Source organism: Macrobrachium nipponense, chromosome 21 (assembly GCF_015104395.2).
Source record: "Macrobrachium nipponense isolate FS-2020 chromosome 21, ASM1510439v2, whole genome shotgun sequence".
Taxonomy (NCBI): domain Eukaryota; kingdom Metazoa; phylum Arthropoda; class Malacostraca; order Decapoda; family Palaemonidae; genus Macrobrachium; species Macrobrachium nipponense.
Genome location: NC_087212.1, coordinates 68,258,302 through 68,280,458, shown reverse-complemented (window position 1 = coordinate 68,280,458; position 22,157 = coordinate 68,258,302). Strand labels below are relative to the sequence as shown.

At 36.0% G+C, this 22,157-nt stretch overlaps 2 long non-coding RNA genes across 2 annotated transcripts in view; one reads left to right on the top strand and one right to left on the bottom strand.

Moving 5' to 3' along the window:
- Nucleotides 1-447: 447 nt before the first annotated feature.
- LOC135198112 (uncharacterized) overlaps nt 448-22,157 on the bottom strand; it is an 86,704-nt gene continuing 64,994 nt past the window's right edge. The window contains exon 4 of the long non-coding RNA XR_010310729.1: nt 448-1,173. This is a non-coding gene — a long non-coding RNA (uncharacterized LOC135198112). The remainder of the gene's footprint in view (nt 1,174-22,157) is intronic.
- Nucleotides 4,503-6,367, top strand: LOC135198104 (uncharacterized). Its single transcript, XR_010310726.1, has 2 exons — nt 4,503-4,931; nt 5,070-6,367. It is a non-coding gene; the product is annotated as an uncharacterized LOC135198104 (long non-coding RNA).

Here is a 22,157-nt window from a genome sequence, read left to right as displayed (position 1 = left end):
AAGTGCTTCATTTTTTTTTCAACTTATAAAGTTTCTCATTTATGTTATCTAAATCTTCAATATTATCGTTTTGCCATTATTTTCCATGGGGGTGAAAGCGCCCAACATCCCCCCCCCCCCCAAATGGATCCGCCTAGTGAAGGTAAGTGACAAAGAGAGAGAGAGAGAGAGAGAGAGAGAGAGATGGCATGTTGGTAAGTATGGAGTTCTTGGGGAGACACGGCAGATGGAGGAGGCGATGATGTAATGAGGCAAGTCACGGTGACTGGTGGTTTGAGTAGGACAACTAAGCGATGGCAGTTATACTCTGCTGACTAAGGGTTGTCGATTGGGCAACAAAGCGGTTGGCCTGAAGACTTACTGTGAGCCAGGAATGAACACAAACACAAAACAGATATATTAGTTTGCATTTATATAAAGACAATAGTTACGTTTCCCGTTTATTTAGTTAATTTTACGGATATTAAACGCTAACTTTAACCTACACATACACTTATGATCATATAAAAAATAAATAAAACAAGCTTTATTCACTATTCCAACTGATAATTATGACCAAGACTCCCTTATGGCATTCATGTTACCATAACGAGGAACGTCTCGACTAAATCTATCGGCGTCTTCTGATTTGTTTAATTTTTGTAGTGCACTCGTTCCTTTCCACGGATCCCTTATTCTAAGATTATCATCAAACTCTTTCATAGCCAATTTGATGAACTATCGTCGAACAAACCAACAAGACAAAGAGCACTCTCAATCGTGAAGAAAATCGCCATTTGACCAGTAAGATAATACGTATTCCAGCCGTGCGCACATTAAGCCTAAAATATCATCAGACAGCAGACAGCGCACACATACACACACACACACACACACACACGCAAAAACTAGGAAATTTAGTAGCAGACATGTACAAAACGATGCAACGCTCTACTCAATAATGCACTGCATGAAAGACCATTTTATTATTCCCAGACACGTAATCATGTTCTGTCCTCTCAGATAAACTTCATCTGTCCCTCTCAGATAAACTTCATCTGTCCCTCTCAGATAAACTTCATCTGTCCCTCTCAGATAAACTTCATCTGTCCCTCTCAGATAAACTTCATCTGTCCCTCTCAGATAAACTTCATCTGTCCCTCTCAGATAAACTTCATCTGTCCGGCCGAAAGCCTGTCAAAAGAAAATTATGATTGTGTGTGAAAGATGATAAAAACTACATTGTTAAATATTCACAAAAGAGTTACCATGCCAAAAACAAATTAAGGGCTTATAAAAACGCTACGTTTTGTTCAAAATGATTCGTTAGTGCTTTTATTCCAAGCTTTAATTTGGGCGCATTCCATGACGAAAACTAAATCCTACAAGATTCATGTTCAACTGACTTACGCTTTGCAAGCAAGATAAAAAATATAATTTTCTTTCAATACCTCAGGTACTTTCTTTTATTTTTGTGGTGATGTATACAGCACGCCCGCACAAACGTTTATAAAACATAAATGATTCATCCCAATAATTAATACCTAGCTTACTAATTAACTCAAATGTCCAATATAATTAATACAGTCTTACTTTTTTTTTACGATTTTCGTAAACCTGTAAAAAAAATAATAAAATAAGCTCTTAAATACATTAACTGTTTACATATAATAGAAAATGATGAGTTGGATATGTTGTGCAAAAATACATATTGGCAAATACAAACTGGATCCGACTTAGAAGTCCATAAAAATGCCTTACTGCTTATTAGCTACACGTAATCAACAATAGCCACTCTGGCTTTTCCACTAACTCTTAATGTGCTGGCTTCCTTTCCTTTAAACACCAAGATGTTCAGGCGCCAAACCGGACTTCGTCAATTGAGCAGGTACGATATAAGGTTTGGTGCCCAAAACGGATGGGCCACAAGTTAAGTGTCAAACCTCCTGCACCAAAACTTACCCCATCCGCTTGTAACGAAAGTAAAGAGCGATAGCAAATTTACTTAAAAAGGAAAGAATGAAAATATAGCTAAAGAATATCAAGACAAGAGACGCTGATACAAGGAAAGTAAGAAAAGTATAAAAAGAAGCTAATGAAAAAGTGGTAAACGCTAAAGGACTGGTATAAACAGTAAGTGGCAGACGGTCAACTACGGCAATTAAGAAAGGATAAAAGGAGATAATATGAAGTGAAGAACTGGACCAAGTGCCGAACTGGAACAAAGAGATAATCAATCAGTGCTTAACAAGATGACAAATAATGCTAGTCAAGACGGTAAGTGTGAAAATAAGAGGTATGATGGAAATTAAGGGTAAATCAGAACTTAATCGAGAAAAGTTTTTTTAATTAAAAAGGAAGTAAAGGCAGAAATAAAATATTAATAAATAAATGAATCTAAGGTTAAAGTTACTTCATGGAGAGAAGCTGCTAAGAGAAAATGCGGTTCAGTGTTGATAAAGTGGTCATTCTGAAGTTTCACCAAAAATGAAGGATAGAAGAGACCAACATGAAAGCAAACAGAGTGGTAGGGGTAGCGTGACACTGAAATACTTGTAGAAGAAGCGGCTGCTCATGAGAAAAAGAGACTAAATGAAAGGAACTTAGAATGGGCAGAAGGATTTTAAAGTGATTTTATGAATTGTGTAGACATGATATTACTGACCGTACTGAAAAAAGATGACAGATGACTCACTGGTTGATTTAAAAACATACGAACTCAAAATAATAAATATAACAATTCAAATCATAAAAGCAGCTTAAAATCTGCTATCATAAAATCATTGTATTTCGTTTAAGGAGTCCAGTTCCTTCTACAAACCTGAAAATGCCACTATGGCTAAATTCACTTTCTCCCTGACCGTACTGGAGAGGTAATTGGTATCAACATTCCGACATTCTGAGAGGAAATTTCTTAACTTTTCAGATAGTCATGACAGATAACAGAAAAAAATTATATATATATATATATATATATATATATATATATATATATATATATATATATATATATATATACGTATACCTTTTATCTACCTTATTTAATCGATCACAAGCATACCATACACTTTCTTCAGTAAACTAAGTAATGATTTCCCCTACATCTATAACACACACCTATCTCTCATCTTTGCTCTTTTACCGACCCAAAATTACTCAACTTTGCTGACCAGAAAACCAGCGGAATAAGGAACGTGCCGATGTGCGCGTGCACACACGTGCAATTAGATATATAGTGCATAAGATAATGAAATCAAATTAAATAACATGCAATGAAAATGCGTCCGATGTAAAATAAACACGTTAAAATAGAGAAAATCTCATCGAAACTAGAAAAACTAAGCGATGGGCAGGGTAAATATCAGTTGGAAAAACTAGGTTGGATTGTAAAACAGGAAATAATGATGTGAAGAGAAAACGCTGTCAAAAAATAAAATGAGGTTCAAACTCTGACAGATTTACCAGAACGAGAACGAAGCAGAAATTCAATACCCAGAGGCGGACCTGTGGAAAAGTACCTTGAGTGGCGATGAAGGCCTGGAATTTACCGAAGATGGGAACAAAGCAACCGTTGCTAACTCAAGGACAGAATGACAAAGAAGCGTCATGGGGTGGACATTCTTATAAAGCAAACAAGGTTCACCTCTGGATTTCCAACCCGATAGAGAGAGAGAGAGAGAGAGAGAGAGAGAGAGAGAGAGAGAGTTTCCACAGCCAAGAAAATGAAAAATTTAGACTGCATTTTCTATTCCACTGCCCGGCGAAATATTGTTGAAAATAATTTCCTCGAATATACAAGAGTGAGATCATCTTTAATTCGGATTTGAATGACTCGTGTAAGAGATGCGGACTTCACGTACTCGCATGCATGCAATCACATACTGATTCTTACCAGCTATATATGGACAAATGCTGCAATGCAATTTAAATACAACCATTTGTTGCACAGCTCGGATTAGTTACTGAGGTGCCTCTCTTTTTTTGTTAACTAATCTGGAATTTCCGTTTATTCTCACACAATATTATCACGTACTTAACGGGAAAACAAGTAATCCAATAGTTTAGCTACCAAAGCACTCAGAAGAGTTTCTAAAAAATACAAAGAAACTCAGGCCACCTTATTGAATATTGTATAAGTCAGGCCATCTTATTGAAAGCACTGGGACCTATGAGACCCCAGGTCACCTTATTACAGATCACATCATATTACATTTTAAGCTATAGTTTAATATAATGTAATATGAAGAAAATTCTTATTATCAGGTCTGGAAATTGTCTCAAAGCTGCGCTTCATTTTTTAATCATATTAACAGGGCAATCTAAACAGCCCTTGACCTTACAATGGTTTAAAATGTGTTTGTGAGAGAGAGAGAGAGAGAGAGAGAGAGAGAGAGAGAGAGAGAGAGAGAGAGAGAACCATTAGCGGTCAAAATGACTGGTTCTGACGATAACAAAAACTATCTGGGCAAAACAAAAGCGCCTCAGCCAAGACCTGCATACCAATATCGTTAATAAGCAAACTGAAATGTTGCATTACTTGCAGTAATCGCTCCATCTCATAGTTCTGAATGTATAAGTTATCCAAGCATTATCACATTCTCAATTAGAATCCAGTTCGTCTCCAGCCACAGGTAGTCACGATGGGGCATCGACCACGAATTCCTAACGGAAGTTGTTTACAGGAAGAAAGATGGTTAGCGATGACGTCGAAAATGACCTTGCTCTACGGACAACGATGACTCAAACGTCGTTAATAGCGCTAACGATTCCCCGAAAGAGCTTCGGCTCCACCCGTCGTCATCCAAAAAACCCACTCGGCTGGAACGAAACTGCAACTGCAACTCCTACTTAAAGGTGGGCGCTGGTGATCAGGGCATCACAACACCGCCAGACTTGATTGCGTAAAGATCCATTGGACGAATCCTGCGGCCGGCTGATAACGCTTAGTTCTTGTGAGTGTTTTCATCTCTTCTCGTGCTTCTGAAATCTTATGTAATTGCATGTCATCAGTTATTTGTTTACTTTTCTTATTTTTTGCAACTTTGTTCACAAGAAAACTTCGTTAACCTTGGTACTCCGTTTATTTACAGACAGACGAGAACCTCCCATTACCTGCCTTCGAAATGAATATCTTTCGAACAATCCTCCTAGTTGCCTTGGCCCTCACCGCCCTCTCCGATGCTATGCCTCAGTTTTTCGGCTTTCGACGTCCAGGCTTCTTCGGGCCTCGAGGAGTGAACAGGAGAGGGCGTTTTTATACGCCTAGTCGCAGCAGATCCTCCTCCTCCTCACGCATTGGAAATCGGGTCGTTCCTGATCCCTATGCTTTCGTGAATGCAGATGTTTTCCCTGCAGAACCTTTCATTCTATGAGGAGCTTCCGACCTGATTGCGGATGTCGTGCCGTGATCCACTGGTGACCAAAATGGGCTTCGCTAATACGAAGATCATTGTGGAATGGTGCTTCACCACGAGTGCTTGTTTATCTGCGTTATGGTTCTCTGTCATGGCAGATATTGACAGCACAGCTAAAGGGCATTACCTGAGTGATTCGTGTGAAACTATGCAACGAATGAGTTACCTTATATCATTTGCAAAGCTAAGAGAGTACTTTTTCTTCTGTACCTTGAAGTATCAAGCTACGCAAGAAGAAGTCGTACCTTCTTTCAAAGCTGACAACGATAGACCTTTCAACTAGAAAGGTACCAGACAGTGTATCAAGTGCACTTTTGTAAATGCACAAAGATAGGCTTACCAAATATGTGCAACTTACCATTACATAGAGAAACAATATAAATATGAGCCACAAAATTCATTTATTTTTATCGTTGGCACATGGACCATAGAACCTTGTTTGTTGTTACTGAATAATTAATCATGCTTTGATTGGGTTAAGCTAAACGGATATGGATACGTTAATTATAAGACGCTTTAAAACTCGTCCATCCATATCCCAGCTCCGTCAGTTTTTGACACAAGCACTTTTTGTATCCCAGCCCATCTGTATTTGCGCATTACTTACCAAAAAGTGCTCAATATATAGGCCAATATCTCTTTAATTTTTGTACAATACTTCGGGTACTAACTGTGATTTTAAGCATAATCAGGGCATTTGATCCCAAACTGACTTAATTTACAGTATTTTAAATTTGGATTGCTAATTATTAAGCAATGTGGTCAGTAATTTGCATATCTGTAATTAATTCCCAGTTTGGATTTGCAACCACCAAAACTTTGAGGTTAAATCTACTGTAATTAAGGTGCTAGTCTTTCTTGGCCTCATACAGTAATGTATTTAAAGTACGCTTAGATGTATGCAATTCGTTCGTTACGAAATAACATTTAACCAAAGATTATGTATTACTGTTATTAAATCTGTTTACCCTATGTACTGTTGTTTATTTCTTCCTCTTATGTCCGGTTTCCTTAGTCAAAATCAATTCTGGCAAGGGAACAAGCGTAGGTGGACAAGTTAATCACATACGCCTCAAGTCAGAAAAGTCATATCTGAATAAATCAAAGAAATACACCTGTCCATTTACATTCAATCTACACTGCAATATCACAGCACAGAACGACAATTGCATCTATCATTTTTAACAATAGATTTCCTAATTTCATGGATTGTTATTTGTAATCGCCATCACAATTCAATATGGTAAGTCGCCAGTACAACATGGCGGAAGTAATGATATGAAATATTTGTATATATTGCCAGGATGAACATCCAATCCAGCCCCGCACCAGAACGACCGGTTCGCGTCCCCCACACAGGAAACCATACAGAAGACCTTGGGTGAATCCCCGTTGGAAAAGGACGTCGTCCCAGACAAGACGGGCATAGATAAGCTGATCCACAGAAGCACGTTCCATGCGCTTAAGGAAACTGAAGAAGAGTCTTTCGTGTACCATGTGCTTCCGTTTTCTATCAATAAAAGACAAAAGCAGTCCAAATTTTCCTTGTAATCACTGTCTCCCAACCAGCTTGCCTGAGAATTCTTATTTGCAAGGGAGCAAATATTTGGAAACAGTTACCGAATGAAAGTGATTAGAAAATGAGAGTTGTAAGCCAAAACAGGCTAACTTTTACTCTCAACTAGTCGTCGATCTGATCAGTGCAGAACCATTAAGTAAAGATATAATATCAAGAAATAATTCATGTTAAGCAAAACACACACACACACACACACATATATATACACACACTTGTATACTCGTATAAATAAATTGATATATATATATAAAATATATATACTTATAGATAATTTATATACGTACTCATATAGATATACCATAATTATATATAATTCTATCTAATCAAGTAAATTAGAAAAATGTGAAAAATCCCATGACAACTCGCAGCTACCTCGCAGGAGAAACGACAAAACAAAGCAGTGTTGTGACAGTACGTACTCACGACGCATCACAACTAACTTGGGGTCACCTTGAACCTGAACATGCCCCGAGGGTGAGCAAGTCTTGCGTGCGTTAATGCGAGGTAAAATTCTGGCGTTTCGTAGACCTCAGTCCTAATACTTATTCCTCTCTTGCCTATATGGAAATTTCCCTTACGGACAATACACGGTGCGCGAGACAAGCTCCGTTGTGCTATTGATGTTTTGCCTGTTATCTTCCTGTTTATGTACGGTTTATATGAGGTAACCTACAGTACATGCAACACGAGATAACCCCAACTACATTAACAATACACACACACCACACACACACACACACATATATATATATATATATATATATATATATATATATATATATATTATATATATACATACATATATACAATATAATATATATATATATATATTAAATATATATATATATATATATATATATATACATAAAATTAATCAATCCCATTGTCCGTTATGAAGGCAAGAAGGGTGGAATTTCACAGAAAAATTAAAACAAGAGTCACATCTTTATTCAGGGTTGACTTGATGAATGAAGGATGAGCCCCTGCCTATCTAGAAAAGAACCGAGAGTGGAGCTGCTTCATACAAAGACGCAGATATCCCTGAAGCGCACTGGTCCTCATACAAACACTGACATCACCCCCCTTTTGCACATAATCTCTCACCAGTGGTGGATTACCGAATAGGCTTACTATGCAAAGCCTAAGACTTGGGGGCTCCGTGTCCTTGAACTAGCCATAATATTAAAAATTGTATAACTGCAAAAAGTGGTAGGCCAGGAGATGAACTAGAGTCAATTTTGAGAAAATGGTTGGAGCCAGGATGTCTGCAGTGCTATTCCTATACGTATACTATCAAGCAACAATTTTATGTATTATGTGTTATATGCTATCATGCAGCCAACCACACCTAATGAATGGTGAACTGTGAACGATCTGTGTAGGGTGTACTGACTGGAGATGTATGATTCTGATTCCGGTTGTGGTGGATGGGGGGCCGGGGGGCAGGAGGTAAAGATTACTTAGTAGTGTACACTACGTATTCGTGTAAAAAGTAGCAAAGTTGCACTGTAGGTTGTATTTCAAATGCATTAAGTGGCAGGTCATTTTAAGTTTGCCTTTATATTTTTACCCGATTGTCATAAGTGAGAAGAATAAAATTATATGATTTCGCCGTTTTTTTTTTTTATTATACATCAAACTGATATTCTGAATCATGAATTTCTGAATAATCATGAATGTGCAACGTTTAGTTAAGTGCATCATATAAATTTAGGCTAGGCTGGAAAGTATTGAATACTCTCAAAATGGCGTAACTGCTCCTTTTTTCTCGATATTACTTTGCATATAGCTTTAAAATGTCCCTAGAATTTGTCATATTTCAAAAACCTTCGGCTGATTTGTAACATTTTATACACACACACACACACATATCACACACACACACACACACACACACACATATATATATATATATATATATATATATATATATATATATATATATATATGAATATATATATATATAATATATATATATATATATATATAAATATATATATATATATATATATACTATATATCTATATATATATATATATATATATATATATAATATATATATATATATATATATATATATATATATATATATATATATATATACAATTATATATTATATTTATATATATATATATATATATATATATATATATAGATATATATAATATATATATTATATATATATATATATATATATATATATATATATATATATATATATATATATATATCTATATATATATATATATATATATATATATATATATATATATAATATATATATATATATATATATATATATATATATATATATATATATATATACATATATATATATATATATATATATATAGTATATATATATATATATATATATATATATATATATATAGATATAAATAAAGATAAATGCCACGAAGGAAAAATAAACGAAGGAGTCTGCGAGATCTTTCGGCTTAAAAGCCCTTTACTGAAGCAGATACTGACAAAATAACGAGAAAAGATAATACAAGAAGGTTCGTATAACTGACAGATAGGGATTATAAAAGGATTAGTGCCTAGAATCCGACACACCTTTTATAATCCCTATCTGTCAGTTATACGAACCTTCTTGTATTGTCTTTTCTCGTATTTTTGTCAGTATCTGCTTCAGTAAAGGGCTTTTAAGCCGAAAGATCTCGCAGACTCCTTCGTTTAATTTTCCTTCGTGGCATTTATCTTTATTTATGGATTTATCACGTTCCTAACTTTCGTGATTCTGTTATAGCATATAATATAGATAATATATAATATTTACATATATATACGTATACATATAATAGCATATATAATATACATACATATATAGTAACTAATATATATATATATATATATATATATATAATATACTATATCTATATATATATATAATATATATATATATATAATATATATTTATATAATATACACTAAAAGAAAAAGCAAATATGTCGGTGAATTGTTAAACCTCTGCTTTCTTCGCTTAGAGACAAGAGAGGAACTAGCAACAAACACTGGATTCCTTGAAGGGTGCTGAAATGAAAGAACTGTCTGAATTGATGACCATGCAATTTAAGGCTGGTGACCTTACAGCCTGGGTGAGGCTTGCGGTTGCTATGCCATTTTAAAAGTGTGTCCGGATGTGTGCATGTGTTTGTGCGTGTAATGATGGGTCTAACCGCCCGTGATCGGAGAGAAAAGGTGACACTCTCCTTTTGATAGTGATAAGACACAGGACGGCTTTGGAGGTCTCGAGGTCAGGAAAGCCCATCGAAAAGGTATGGCACCTTTAAAAGGACTTAGGAAAAGTTGCCTTTTGAAAAGAGAGAAGTGTAATGTGTATACATCTTTTTAACATTTATTTATGTGTTGGGGAACATAATAGATATGTCTCTTCGTTTCAGATGGGTTCATGGCATTATACAAGAGAAAGGGATTCTCTAAAAGACTTGACTATTTAAATGTAGAAACTGATAGTTTGTGAGTTTTAGGGGTGATTACTTAGTCTAATTCAGGAGAGTAGAATGACAGTTTACAGTCTTTTTATGGGTCAGACTTAGTTCTTAATATTATGTCGTTTAATCACTTTGTTCCATATCATGTTCAGCTAGTTTGGGAAATAAAAAGTATATTTTTGTATCTACGAGGATTAGGCCTGCTTATATCATTTGCAGAGAGATAGTCAGCAACTAAAGGTAAGAGGGTTGTCGCTTGTTTTATTTTTTAATTTAAACCAGTGCCGAATGGTCGAATATGCTCGGCATTAAGTGGTGGCAGCGAGTAAAAAGCTTTTTATAGGCTGTAGATACCTTTCCGAAGAGACTATAGCTAGTTTAGGCATATATTTTTGGGGGAAAAGGGTTATAATGTCACAGGCAACTCGGTTTTTTTTTTCTTTGCTGATTTAAGGGTCTGTACATTTTCAGGATTTGAGGCAGTATGTGTCTCTGCATTAGAGCTAGTGTGAAAACTTGTGTTCCGATGTCTCAGGAAACTAAAGTTTAATTTTTTTGGCATATTAAAGTGTTTATCGGGAGTGGTGGATAAGTTATACACATTTCCAATATGGGGTATACAAGTTCGGGCTCCGGTCATATGAAGATGTGAGTGTAATTTCATTGTTTCCTTTCTTTCTTTTTTTTCTCTCTTTTTATTGGTGATTAATTTGTTCATAAGTGTGTTTTTGTTTTGATGTCCTTCGAGATTCGGCAGACATTGGGGGGGTTTTAAGACAACATGGTTGAGGATTTTTGGTTATTGTGAGTTACTAGCCCGAGAGAGAGAGAGAGAGAGAGAGAGAGAGAGAGAGAGAGAGAGAGAGAGAGAGAGAGAAGGTCGCTTGGTGAGAATCTGAGAGAGAGGCAGACAGGTGGATGATTTGCTGAACAAAGCGGTTTCTCTCTCAAACTTCTCCCTGTTTTTTTTTTTTTTTTTTTTTTTCCGGCGCGACCTTGTATTGAATATTAACAGCTGTTCATAGGGTGATTTACTGGCGTGGTGCATGTTTGTTTTTTTCCTTTTATTGAGGGATGTTTGTATTAATTTTTCTGGATTAGGATTTGTGTGTATATAAATACATTACTGTTATTGAGGTCGGGAAATATCATAAAGCATAAAAGCTTTCGTAGAGATAGCAAAATGGCTGACGCAAGTGGTACGACGACTCTACTTCATCACATTACGAATGTTAGTGCATACGTGAGTCCATTTCATGGGGTCATAGATGGAGTTCTTTCTCAGCCAGTATAAATCTTTATTGAAGGTGTAAATAACTATTTAAGTGCAAAAACGACAACAGATAATGTAGAGGAGTTCAGAGAGGCAAAAGCTTTGTTAGATTTCAATAAGGGTGATCTTTCCTATCATTGCAGGAGTTTTCAATATGCAAAATGTTGAACCTGGGCTGATTTGCAAGAATTTTTAAGAGCAGCTTATGGCTCAAAGGAACACGGGGATATGGTGAGAGATCTTAGAGGACTATATAAAATACGGAACGGCACAACTAGCCTCGTAGAACATAGTTCAAAACTTTTTGACTCAGCCGGAGAATGGATAGAAAAATTGAAAACATCTAAATGGGTTACAGGGGTAGTGTCTCACTTGACAATTTGAATAAACTGATCCATTTTGCGATGCTGTTGCACGACGTACCAGATGCAATAGTGGATAGTTTTGATGAAAATATTGAGCCTACATCAGATGAGGAATTAATTTATGCCCAAATTGAGGAACATATGTCTAAATGTCCCACTGTAGATAGTACATTTTTTAATGGGACCAGCCCGAGAAATAGGGTGCAAAGAGACACAGAATATTTTCTCCCCATTTGTATCCAAAAGTTGAATATGACAGAAGATCGATCGATCAAAGGCAACAGCAGTTGCGTTGCTTCAATTGTGATAAACCAGGCCACCCAAAGAAAATATGTAGTGTTAAATATTGTGGAATGTGTACGAGTGCGGATCACTATTGGAAATCTTGTCCATCTCAGATACGGAAAGATGCAAGGCCTACACCTCAAAGTTCTGGGAGTTATAATATGAGAACTTCCCAGGCAGGTCATTTAAGAGGGCAGAGGGATCGGCGAAATTTTTGGAAGGCCAATCAACAAAAAGGGTACAGATGATTAGTAAGTGCCATTGTGGTCTCGTGGGGGACGCCCCAGAGCCCAGGCCTATAGTTTACGCAACAGTAGAGGACGTTGATATCCCAGTATTTATAGATACTGGTGCAAGCATAAACTTGATGGATCCCAATTTGTATCAATCCATGTTCTCCCATTACCCTTTGAATCCCTCAATGGAGACGGTGTGTTATGTGCAAGCCCATAGATTAAACACCCTGGGTTGTGTTCAAATACAGTTTACTTTCGGTGACAGAGTATCAATAGCACCATTTTTGGTTATAAAAGGGGTTGCATTGGGCAACAGACTTTTGCTGGGTCATCATGCATGTAGGAGACACAGGATTTTGATCCATGTAGGCATTAATGGGATAACCTTTGGAATACCTTGTGTTTTTCTTCCTTATGCGGATGTGATTAGAACTGAGGATATGGAGATTATTGAAAAAGGGGATGTGTTTGGCAGTGCTAATGGTGATGATACTGGGGTTATGGGGAGTGGTAATATTAAAACCCACACTGGTGATACGGGGAATAACCGCGGTGATGCTATGCAGGTTATTGGTGTCCAGGGTGGTAACAATTTTGATGAATGTAACAATGGTATTATGGGTGGTGATACTGATACTAATATTGATGTTATTTCTAATACTAACAATGGGGTGGATGTAATGAGAAACAAGGGTGGTGATGTTTATGGGATTGTGGAAAGGGGAGGTACTAACCACAAATATAAAGGTGTTTTATCAGAGGATGTTGTGTTAATGCCAGGTTTAAAGACTATGGTAAAAGTCAAGTTGAAGGAAGTGAGAAAACCCGCGGATGTGTGTATTATTGAAGGTAGCGAGAAGCTAAGAGGGATTATCAGCACGGCATCAGTGAACAGTGTATAAGAATCTGGGGTTACATGGTTAGAATTATTAAACTGTAATGATACAGATAGGAAATACCAAAGGAATACATATGTACTGGATCTCCAAGATTGGAGTAGTGACAGTGGTTCAGTGGATATCGTAGAGGGGAAACCTGAGTTTTCAGAGGCAGAAATGCAATCAAGGAAACGAATATTTAAAGAATGTTTAGCTAATGCGGATTATAGTGAGCATGTTGAAGCGATAAGCGAGCTCTTGGCAGGATGGTGATACAGTAGCCTTACAAGGTGATAAACTGGGATTAACTAAGGTGTTAGAGCTTAAGGTAAATTTGGAGAGAGGCACAAAACCTATTTATATTCTGGCATACCGCATACCTTTCAAAATCAGAGGACAGGTAGAGAAAGAGGTCAATAAATGGGAAGAAGAAGGAATCATTAGGTCTAGTGTCTCCTTGCGACTTTCCATTGTTAGCAGTGCCTAAGAAGGACAGTTCTGTACATTTATGCGTCGATTTTAGACGTTTAAATGAAAAGACAATCCCTGACCACTATCCAGTCGCATGCATACCAGATCTTTTTATTGAAATTGGGGGACATAATATTTATAGCTCAATTGATTTGGCACAGAGTTTTCTATAGGTCCCTCTTAGTGAAAGTAGCAAGGAATATATGGCTTTTTCAGTGCCCAAGGGACACTATGAATTTACACGAATGCTGTTTGGTTTATCGGGCAATCCGATGACTTTTACCAGGTTGGTAAATACAGTTTTGCACAGGTTATTGGGTAAAAATGTTTTTAGTAGCAACAGACACGATCGTGCAACACCTGGAAGTGCTTTTACAGAAGTACTCAGGAGGATTAGATTAGCATGGTTGAAAATTAAGCTGGCTAAGTGTTCATTTTTGAAAAAGCAAATCACACATCTAGGCCATGTCATATCTAAGGAAGGGGTTAGAGTAAATGACGATAAAGTCAAAGCAATAGCGAATTTTTGCACCCCCAGATCAAAGAAAGAGATTAAGTCATTCCTTGGTATCACCGGTTTCTTTAGGAGGTTTGTGAAAGGGTTTTCTAATATAGCAGCTCCCCTAACAGATATATTGCAGGAAGATGTTCAATTTCAATGGGGGAAACCCCAGAAGGAGAGTTTTCAAAAGCTTAAGGATGCGTTAATGAATCCCCCCGTTCTGAAGTTTCCAGATTTCAGCAAACCACATTAGTGACTGATGCCAGCCAGGAGGGTATAGGTGATTGCCTTATGCAAAAGTTTGAGGGGAAATTCCATTCCACAGCCTTTTAAAGCAGGAGTTCAGGACAAAGGGCAGCAATGAGAGATCAATGGCTACCATAGATAAAGAAGCCTTTGCAATAGTATCAAGTTTGGTTCATTTTAAAATGCTACTGATGGGGAATAAAGTAGAAGTCCCTACAGACCACAAGCCATTATTAGATCTTTTCAATAAGCCCGATTTGTTGCCTAAAAGAGCTCGATGGCTTCTAACTATCAGAGATTTCGATGCAAAGCTCAAACATATAGAAGGCAAATTAAATGTAGTTGCGGATGCCCTTAGTAGAAGTTTTTATGACACGGAAGGATTTCAAGTTGCGCAAGTCACTAGCAAGTCTATACAATGGGATATGGGTCTCATAGAGCAAAGGCAAGATTATGAGATTCTGGCAGACGCAAAAGCGTTTCTTAGAGGGGAATTAGTCAGGAAACGTTATAAATTACCTTTTTCTGGTTTGGAGTTAGAAGGTAATCTATTGGTCAGTTGAATTAAATACAAGTTGAAAACCAGTGAAAGTAAAGGAGATACGACACAGATCGTAATTCCAAAAGTCCTAATTCCAGTGGTTTTGAATATAGTACATTGCAGGTTTGGTAGTCCGCACTTGGGGATAGAAAAAAAATTTATAATGAGGTTCGTGCTAAATACATTTGGAAAAACATGGGAAAAGATGTGGAAAATTTTGTAAAAAAACTGTACAGTATGCAATGCATGCAAAACTGCAAGGATAACTTCATGCAAATTAGAGTCATATCCGATACCAAGTAGACCTCTTCAGAGAATACATATGGATATCTTGGGAAATTTTTATGACTCTAGATATGCGAATAAGTACTTGTTAGTAATAATAGATGCACTTACGAGGATAGTGGAAATTTTTCCACTTAAGCATAAAATGGCTGAAGAAGTAGCTATAGCATTTTTCAATGGTATCATTTGCAGATATGGCTCACCTGAGGTTCTATTGACCGACAATAGCATAGGATTTATGAACAAAACTTTAGAATGCTTAGCGGAAGTCATGGGGATACAGAAAGTAACAATTATTCCATACAGACCTGAAGCTAATGGGTTGTCTGAACGAGTGAACAGGAAAGTGCTCAAAGCTCTCAGGAAGACTGTAGGTGGTAATGATAAGAATTGGGACAGATATATTGATATTGTTAGACATAGTATTAACATTATGGTTAGTGGTTCCATTAAAATATCTCCATTTGAAGCTTTGTTTGGTTACCCAGCACGAGGCACATTTGATCTGTTAACTGTACCTCATCATGGGGAGGATACGATCAAATCATTGATATCTACAGCGAGAGAGAGACATGCTTGTCTCAGCCGCAATCTTGAAGACGCGACTCAAGAGATGGTAGAGAGAAGTAATAGTAAAACATTTGATCCCAAGATCAATGTCGGAGACAAAGTATTTTTAAAACTCAACGTGAGAAACGAGTTAAACTACAAATTAGGTCCAAAATTTTAGGGTCCTTTTAGTCATTGAGGGAAAGATTGGAAACAGAGTTGTAGTCTTAGAGGAAAAAAGAGGTCGGTCAAAATTAAATACACATACATCAGAACTGAAAAGAGTTGGTTGTGGTAAGTAATATGATGTTGCGCAGTTGCATTTTTTTGTCTGGTTTTTGCAAATTGATAGTGAAACGTTTTTAATGTTTTTTTCTCTTTCATTTCTTCTACTATTTTACTTATTTTGCGCAAACTGCTGCGTTTTGGTGTAAGGTTCAGAGGTAAATATTTTGCGTGGAAAGTTGGTTTGAAAATATGGCGAATTTCTGTAAAGCTGAGAAATGTGATGATAAACATGTGATAATTCCTGTGTGTATGGGGTTTTGGGGTTGAATTTTTGCAATTTTTTTAGGGTGGTGCATTTTTTGGGACCGAGTTTTCTTTTGTGGGTATAATCTCTGGTGGTGGTTTTTCTTGTGGTTATATTTTTTTGGCTGTGATCTGAGCCTTTACGAGCCGAGAGGGGTTTATTGAGCTTTTATGGGTTTCGGTGAAGAGGTTGTATTTTATTTCACCAGTGTTTATATTTGGTGCTATATAATGGGTAGATTGCGGTATATAATGGGTGGTTTTCTGTGGTTTATATCCCGACGAGGTAGTTATGCAGTTTTATATATTTGTGGTAGTATCATGGGTGAGTTATGTTTTCGAGGACAATTTTTGGGTACCTTTGGTGATATCCTAGGGATAATTTTGTGAAATGTAGTTATATAGTGTTAGTATAGAATTTTTGGGGCTATTCGGAGAATAATGATTTCTGAGGTTGCAAGTCTGACTAGACAAATCTATAGTGCGATTTGAGCACATGAGGATTCACAGGTGGATTTTTGCTGATAATGCTGTGATGAGTCCGGTTGCTGATTTTTCCTTTCGGAGTTGATTTCTCAGAGATTTACACTGTTTTCAGAAGTGTTGATTATGACTTTCCATGGAGATGTATATAAGGGGTCAATTCTGGTTGATGAGATATGTTGCGGTAGCAAATTCCGTAGCAATTCATATTGCATTTATGGGGGAAAGCGTTGGATTACATATATGTTCTTTTTTCTCTGTGTACGTTTTGTAATGGGGAAAGTTCAATTATTATTATTGTTATTATTATTTTTTCTTTTCCTACGAGAAATGTTCGTAATCGTTTTTTTTATAGTATGTTTGTTAGATATAGGATTACTTGTGAGGATTCAGTGGGTAAATATCATATTTTGTTTAGTGAGGAATTTTCAATAATATGTCGGTGAATTGTTAGACCTCAGCTTTCTTCGCTTAGAGACAAGAGAGGGCCTAGCGACATACACTAGATTCCTCAAAGGGTGCTAAAATAAAAGAACTGTCTAAATTGATGATCATGCACTATAAGGCTGGTGACCTTACAGCCTGAGTGAGGCTTGCGGTTGCTATGTCATTTTAAAGGCGTGTCTGGATGTGTGCATGTGTTTGTGCGTGTAATGATGGGTCCAACCGCCTGAGATCGAAGAGAAAAGGTGACACTCTCCTTTTGATAGTGATAAGACACAAGACGGCTTTGGAGGTCTGGAGGTCTGGAAAGCCCATTATAAAAGGTATGGCACCTTTAAAAGGACTTAGGAAAAGTTGCCTTTTGAAAAGAGAGAAGTGTTATGTGTTGGGGAATATAATAGATATGCCTCTTTGTTTCAGATGGGTTCATGGTATTATACAAGAGAATGGGATTCTCTAAAAGACTTGATTAAATGTAGAAACTAATAGTTTGCAAGTTTTAAGGGTGATTACTTAGTCTAATTCAGGAGAGTAGAATGACAGTTTACAGTCTTTTTATGGGTCAGACTTGGTTCTTAATATTACGTCATTTAATCACTTTGTTCCATATCATGTTCAGCTAGTTTGGTAAATAAAAAGTATATTTTTGTATCTACAAGGATTCATTAGCCCAGCTTATATCATTTGCAGAGAGATAGTCAGCAACTAAAGGTATGAGGGTTGTCGCTTGTTTTATTTTTTTATTTAAACCAGTGCCGAATGGTCGAATATGCTCAGCAATAATATATATATATATATATATATATATAGATATATATATATATATATATATATATATGTGGTGTGATATATATATATATATATATGTTATATATATATATATATATATATATATATATAGATATATATGTGTGTGTGTTAATATATATATATATATATATATATATAGTATATATATATATAGTATGGCAGAATTTCAGAAATCTCCACACACACACACACATATATACATATAGTATATGTATATATATATATATATATATATATATATATATATATATATATATATATATATATATATACAGTAGTACCTCGAGATACGAAAGGCTCTACTTACAAAAAACTCGAGATACGAAAGCCAATGCGAAAAATTTCACTGCTCTACATACGAAAAGTTTTCAAGATACGAAAGGTTGTTGCTGTAAAGTCCCGAGATTCACCCGGACCACCGAGAACAATTTTAAAACTCCCGCGCCGCCAACTGGGTAAACTCGCCACCATCCTCCCGCTCTCCCATTGGTTCCTGATACTAGTCACCCCATAAGGTCCTGCTCTCCTATTGGTCAGCATCTACCCCTTGTGCTTTAAGTATTCTATTGGTAAAAGGATGCTGTAAATTGAAAAACTTATTCATGCAATACATTTAATAAAAAAAAACATTAGGTAAAGATAGAATAAAGAATAGAAATGAATGGTTATTATACTGTTTGGTAGTTTCAGTTGTTGAAGAGAGATAATGAAAATTTATGGCTTACTGTGTTAAGTGATTGCTTGTCGATCGTTCGATACTCGTTAGTGCTGGATGTAAACAGACGTTTGGAAGCTTTTTTTTGTTTGTTTATTATAGTTAATGGTTACTTAATAATTATTTGAAATGAGTACATGCAATACATTTAATAAAAAAAATTGTGAATTAGCTATCATAAAATATAAAATAAATCAGACTGCCAACAAATACGTATTTTTTAGAATTCTTCTTCTGTTTTATTATTACGTTACGTATACGTATGTTTCATTATAGCTGTCAGTAACTCGGTATCTCCATTAGGTAAAGATAGAATAAAGAATAGAAATGAATGGTTATTATACTGTTTGGTAGTTTCATTAGTTGAAGAGATATACTAATGACAATTTATGGCTTACTGTGTGCTAGGAAAAATGATTGCTTGGCACTTGTTCGATACTCGTAAGACGGGTAAGAGCTGAATGTAAACAATCCATTGGAAGGTTTGTTTTTTGTTTGTTTGTGTATTATAGTTAATGATTGATTAATAATTATTTGAAATGAGTACATACTGATTATTTATACATTTTATTGGCATATTCTAAGCTTTTAGCTCTTAGGTTTAGATGACAGAATCATAGACTAGGCTACAGTACCAACCGCTAACATAGGCTAGGCTTATTGCTAAGGGACATATGCTAAAGTCCTAATATATGCAGTAAAAATGGGGTTCAACATTACATGCAGTTGAATATTACTCAAGTATGTACTGTATTTTGCCTTTTTGGAATCATATTTCTTCCGTCGGATCGGCGTTGTAACCCTAGAACATGTGTTTTAGGCCTGGAAATATAATTTACTGGAGTGTTTTTGAAGGGCTTGGAATGGATTAGCCATTTTACATGTAAAATGTGTTCCAAGATACGAAAAACTCATAATACGAAGGCCGCCTCGGAACGGATTAATTTCGTATCTTGAGGTACCACTGTATATATATATATATATATATATATATATATATATATATATATATATATATATATAGTATGGCAGAATTTCAGAAATCTCCACACACACACACACACACACACATATATATATGTATATATATATATATATATATATATATATATATATTATATATATATATATATATATATATATTTTACACATACACAGTATATACAAATAATTTATAATATATGGCGTAATTTTAGAAAGCCCCATAATATATATATATATATATATATATATATATTATATATATAGTATATATATATATATATATACATTATATATATATAATTTATATATATGGCGTAATTTAATAAAGCCCTATTAGTGTTCTGTGAAATCCCGCCACTTGACGTCTTTTCTGTGCTTTAAATTCCAGAATTCTCAACTCAACTGCAGCCCCTATTCTCGTTACTCTCATCCAAAAAGAAATCGGTCTCTCACTCTACGGGTGCCCATAGGAGCCCAACTGAAACTATTATATACCATTCACCCAGAGGTTTGCAAATGCCAAGTCTAAGCCACACACTCACAACATATAAGTAGTGTATATGGCATATGCAGTATTGAAAGGGTGTGCAATATAGTGGACGATAGGTGGTTAAGTCTACAATACGGAACTGTTGGGAGGAAGAAGGGCAGGAAGACGAAAGGGCTGAATAGATGACGTGAAGTTGAAGTGCCTAAAAGATAAAGGGCTGAACGGCGTCGTATAGAGTAAGTTCGGAATTCATTGGGATGTGGATCAGCCTCTAGTGTAGAAGTATGAAACAGCTATTGTGGTGCAATTAATGCAGAGGGTTCATCAACGATATAATTGTTCAAATATGATTGTAGCAGCAAGCACCATCTTCTTTTTCTTTAGTCACCCTGGTATGCGAAACTGCTTCACGATGGCAAAAAATTTCAGCGTTTTTTGAGAGGATTTCTAGATATGGCATGAAAAATTTGCAAGCTAACCACAAACCCTTAATACTGCAAGCTTTAAAGTTTTTCACTTACTTACTCTCACTCTCCTTCAAGCCCCCACACCCAAACAACTCCGCTCAACTATGTTGGCCTTGAGAACGCTTCCATCATCTAGAGCGCTTCCATCAACTACTTTTTTTTTTCTAACAATAAAGTGCCAATGCGAATCGCAATATTTAGAATAAGCCTTTAGTCCAGAGGCATTTACAGTCCGACCTTCACCTTGGAATCCACTTGAATGCAGAAAACATTTTTTCTTTGTTTCTAAATACACCTTGATCTACATATAATAAAGCCAGAGGTCTTTAAGCCCCCTGCAATCGCTGTCCTCTGACATTTCAGGAAGATAAGAAAAAAATCCAGGCTAATATAAGATCAAGAACGCATATTAGAATTATTTTGCTTTATAGTAGTTCAGTTGGTTTGACCTTCACATTTCTAGAATAATATTTATAAGACTTTTGGCTAACGAAAATTAAAACAAATACGCTATATTTCATTAGAAATAATTTTTCTGTAATGTTTAACACGCACATTACTTTTTTTCATTTTCAATCTAATAAATAAATCCTAAATATCAAATCCTAAAATTCCTGTATCTTTAACTCAATGCGAAACACATTTTTCAGACCCTTTTAGGCTTTTCCATAGGGCTTTCCTACCCCCCAACAAGAGCAACAGCAAGACCAACAACAAAGTAGTTTGAAGGCTTACTCCCCGATAAGTGTTTTACTTGTAATCATCCTACGAGATAAATTTCCGACCATGTTTTACTGTAGCGCGGCTGCACCCACTTCAGTAAGACTGTTTCATAGCAGCCCAGCAAAACGAACATTGGAAAGTCTCTTCTCAATACCTACCCCTCAAATTATTCCTGCCACAGAAGCACTAATAAAGAATCTCTCTCTCTCTCTCTCTCTCTCTCTCTCTCTCTCTCTCTCTCTCTCTCTCTCTCTCTCTCTCTCTTGGGGCGACCACGGTTCGAATTTCGAACCAAACAACAAGTTCCCAAAACATCCAATTTGCCTCTGAGACCTAAGTGGTGAATTATGTATCTACCTGTCGAACGACAGTTGTGTGTCGCAGCTGAAAGAGAGAGAGAGAGAGAGAGAGAGAGAGAGAGAGAGAGAGAGAGA